The sequence below is a fragment of the Pteropus vampyrus genome, unplaced genomic scaffold, assembly GCF_000151845.1.
Source record: "Pteropus vampyrus isolate Shadow unplaced genomic scaffold, Pvam_2.0 Scaffold1, whole genome shotgun sequence".
In the NCBI taxonomy this organism is placed as follows: domain Eukaryota; kingdom Metazoa; phylum Chordata; class Mammalia; order Chiroptera; family Pteropodidae; genus Pteropus; species Pteropus vampyrus.
This window is the reverse complement of record NW_011888782.1, coordinates 38,084,185-38,088,870: the sequence shown is the minus strand read 5'-3', so window position 1 is coordinate 38,088,870 and position 4,686 is coordinate 38,084,185. Positions and strand designations below refer to the sequence as shown.

At 32.3% G+C, this 4,686-nt stretch overlaps 1 protein-coding gene and 1 long non-coding RNA gene across 3 annotated transcripts in view; both read left to right on the top strand.

Moving 5' to 3' along the window:
• Positions 1–4,686, top strand: part of ALCAM (activated leukocyte cell adhesion molecule) — a 185,727-nt gene that overhangs the window by 15,789 nt on the left and 165,252 nt on the right. The window lies entirely within an intron of this gene.
• Positions 1,064–3,345, top strand: LOC111735973. The gene is made up of 2 exons (XR_002779022.1): positions 1,064–3,169; positions 3,201–3,345. It is a non-coding gene; the product is annotated as an uncharacterized LOC111735973 (long non-coding RNA).

The window sequence follows — 4,686 nt, the reverse complement described above, 5'->3', positions numbered from 1 at the left end:
ACTTGTTAGTAATTTTTTACTTCTATGGTCTGATAGTCAAGTTGTCTACAGAATTCTTGCAGAGAAATTCTGATATTTTTCTAATATGTTATAAAAGTTCTTGTCTAGATAAAACAGTAGGAATCTAACACGTTATCACTGTTAGCTCCCACCTATTGAATATCTGCTATGTTCCATGAAAAGTTGTCTTTACAAAAGAAAGAATGGCCAATATATTTGTATAGCCAATTTTATATTTAAAAACTGTACTTTTTAATTTTTTAATTACAAAATCTAATCTCACTTTTAGAGTTTTCAATATAGGACTACATTGAAATGCACTATAGGATTATATTGAATGTACTATAGTATATATGTTATAATCAAAAAGTAGAGCAAAAATATTGTCAAATAAAGCCAAGTAAGTGGGACTTTCTTGTTATTTTAATATATTGTATACAGCTGGTTGGATCATATCAATGACCTGTCTGTATTAATCAAATAGGCTATATTACAATTTTTTTTATCTCCTGAAAAAATGTTACTCATTCCTGTGACAAATAATGCCTGGATTCTTGACATCTAATATAGGTTTCACATTAGCAATGTTTTGGTCCAACAAAATAATCTTCTCACAAACATGTAAAACAATATATAAATAATAGAGCTCTCAATTTTCCATGGAAGCAGAATTTAGTGTTAATGTGGTGAAATAAGTTTCCTCATCAACAAACTTTAGCCTATGTAAATAGATTTTTAAAAAGTTAAGTTTTAGGCTAAATGATGTGATCACAGGAAAAGTGAGTTTTCTGTATAAGCTATAGAGGACAAGTGATGCTTAAGGGTCAGCTTATACTTCTGAAGGAGGTACAGGAGGGAATGGGAGGACCTCTCTACAGAAAGAGAAGAAATATAAGACCTGAATGCTACCATGGAAGGGAATTTGCAATTTAAAAAAGAGATTGCCCGAGATTGCTTTTGTGGACCAGTAGCATCATACTATAAAATAATTTTTCTTTTTCTTTTTTGCTGTGACACTTAGTTGATGATGTATTCTAGTAATTCCAAATTTGAATTTCTCTATAACTAAAACTCACTTAATTTCTTAACTTGAAGGAGGAAGAACAATGGCTGGACAGAAATTTCTTACAGAGAAATTTGGATGCAAAGCTCTCTTGAAATCAGAATTATTGACCAAATTTAGCAGTGTCTGTCAAGTTCTACAATAGCAGAATGTAAATTCATGTTTCTTTATCCAAGTCAAAGAATTACGAATGGTATTAGTTTGCTTAATTCTCAAGATGAACTAGTTAAGTGATGCTAGGCAAAAGTCATTTAATTGTAAACTTATGTAACTATGGGGTGTACCTGTTGATTTCCAACTGAGCATATCTATTCAAATTTGTGGTGAGTGCTGAAGTTTTGTCTATATAGATCCACACCTGAACCTATGAGAATCTAGCAGTAAGACTATGTTTTTGAAACTACTCCACACAGATGGTTGGAGTATATATTGTTAATAGACTATTGAATGGTCTGCTGTAAACCCAGGGCTCAGTGCTTGAGCTTCCCTTTCTCAAAAAGTGAGGCTGGGGTTGGAATAAAGAGTTTACCTCCCAAGTTTTCCGAGGAAGTAAAAATTCGAGAAATCAGTATAACAGAGTAGATGATTATTTAAATTCTGAAAAGAGAAGTCTGATGGATGAACAAGTCTTAAGGAAGAAGAAATGGATATTAGTAAAGCAGAACTAGGAAAACAAAACTGAACCAGCAAAATGCCTTTGTTGAGAAGAGGTGCTTCTACATCATATTGGAATTGACTGCACAAGGGTTCATGCATGAGACAATTGAATAGAATTATTCAAGGCCAGTGTAAACTTCAGATTTGATCCTAGTTACAGATTCCCTCTCTTGGTTTTTTCACAAATGGAACCCAATTACATCTATTCTCATTGGCTAGGGACCTTTTCCCCCATGCTTATATTTTGTAAGACTTTTCCCCACATCCTACCTTCCTACCCCTTTTTCCCATGGTCCCTACTTCTAAACATTAGACCTTACTTCCTGACAGCTTAGACTTGGCCTATCATCATATTAAGTAAGTATATGTATTTAATTGCTTTCTTAGTGAGTTGTGAATTTTTTCTTTAAAAAAGTTAAAATTACATGGAAAGGTATGTTATATTGTTTCCTATCAAGTGAGGCACATTTATTAGATGCATGCCTGTTTGGACACAAAGACCCAATTTAGGAACTACCAAATAATGAGTATTATTATATTCCTTTTTTAAGGGTTTGAAATGCCATCCTTCTGAACTTAATACTTTAATATGAAAACAAACATTAAGAATAGTGTGAGTAAATTACCCAGTGGACATTATTTTTCAATAATTTCAATGTCACTCTGGTTAATAGCATATTAAGTGTTGATGATATTTCAAACTGACAAGTTTTGAGATTGTCTTCTCTTTTTACCCCAGGTCATTTTCCAAATAGAAATTTAGAGATTTCTCTGTAAGAAAAATAGAATAACTGATGAGTAATTACATTTTCTGCAACACCATGCAGTAGTCAAACAGGCTGAACTGCCAAATGATTTTGCTATAGGAAGGGCAGGAGGAAATAAAAATAAAATAAACAATTCTCCCTACCCACAAAAAAAAAAAACAAAAAAAAAAACAAAAAAAAAAAACATCAACAAAGCCAGAAACATTTCAAACATAAGATCATTTTTTACTTTACTCTTTTGTGGGTTATTTACTTTGGCTTCTGGAAATATTACACAATCTATTAGCTTTTTGTCTTTAGATGTTTGCAGGGTATGGAATGTACCACTAACTTAAAAAAAAAACAAACAAAAAAAACCATTGATTCTTACAACAGAACCGGTGTCCTTGCTAACCACGTAACTACATTAACTATAGCTGCTTCACAAATAATAAAATAAAATGAAAAAGCAGTTAAGAAAACAGGCCATACACTCTACTAACTTTATTAGTTAGCGATCAAAGTAGAAAACATTTAATAGTGAGTGTTGGTTTATCATTGTTGAATCAATAACAGTAACCTGTATCATTGTCAAGTTAATAACTAACAATGACCAGGAACTTTCCTTCCTTCCTGATGAGGCTTGACTGCCAATGATCAATGGCAGAGCGATGAATACTAGAAAGGGAAGATAGAGCCGCAGGTTTCAGTTCTGCCTTTGTCAGCAGCCCTAGGATTTTGGTTAGTCACTTCATGTTCCTGCTTTCTGTTTCTTTGCTTGTTCAATGACGATATTGGGCTAGCGGGCTTCCTTCCATGTGATTATGTGTATTGTGTGATTTTATTCCACTGCCAAATAAAAACGATTTTTGTGTTGTCTCCTTTGTGTTATTTGTTCCCTTCTGCTCTCATCAGTATGCTTGGTTAAGAGCTAGCCATGTAACATTTTGCAGATTGAAATTCTTGGTCACAGTGGACCATAAATAAAATAATTGAAATTAAGAAATAGAAATAGAAATAAAAAATACAATATAGACAAAGAGTATAAAATTATGACAAGGAGGGATACAACTTCTCCCCTATTCAAAACAGAACAAACATCATGAGAGTACAGTATTATATTTCATTTCAGTCTCCATATTTAAAAAAGTAGAGAGAGAAGCTTAATTTAATTCAGAGAAAAAACAATAAATTGATGAAACCTTATAGAACACAGGTTCTATGAGGAGTGGTTACAGTCAAGAGAAGGAAGGGGTAAAGGGTGAATTAATAGCTGTAACGAGAACACTGATCCATAATTGCTTGTCTTCACAGACAACTATCTCACAATAATAATAACAAAACAGGATTCAATTGATGAAAGAAAAAGGTAGTTCCTTGACTTCAATTATGCTATTTTTGAGGAAGACTTAAAAACTGCAATGCTGGATAGTATTACAAAATTTTAGAGGCGCTTGTCTCTCTGGGATGCTTTATATGTATTCCATACTCTAGGCAGAGATATTCTGATGTCTCTTTCAACTTAGACATCAGTATAAAAGAGTAATAAATTATAATTAATGTTTAATGTTTCTTATCTGTAAAGCTATAGGAAGAAACTGTAACTTGATTCTTTCTGGTTGAACTTGTCTATGAATTTGAGTATGGGAATTTGGATCTGAACCTTAGCTTAATATTTGATTATAGATATATACTTCTAAGAAAACTTTTTTTTGGTTAAGAAACCAGACTTTTCTCTTTTTTCTTATAAAACATCAAATGGGCATCTTTTGAACTTAAAATTAGATTCCAAATGGTTCTAACCACACCCTGTGAATCTTTAGCTCTTGAAGTCTGAGACTTTACAGTCAAGATTTAGAGACTGTAAATTGAGTGGTTATATTAAGGCTTTTGCAAAAGAAAAGACAAAGGAAGAATAACTGAAACAAGTTATTTAAGTGGACAAATTACGTCATAAGTAACATCTCTAGGTCAATTTCCTTATCTAAAATGAAAGGAATGATGGTAATTGTAGGAGAGATTCGTTGAAAGAACTGAGATAATCTTTGTAAAGTGATTAGCAAAATGAATATCAAGTAGTACAGGCTTCAGAAATGTAGCTATTATTATTAGAACTGCCACCGTTGTCAATATCTTAAGCTGAATGTTTTAATATACTGTACCTTCCAAGAAAAAATTCAAACATGATGCATATTCAAATGTAATAGAAAAAAAGGAAAA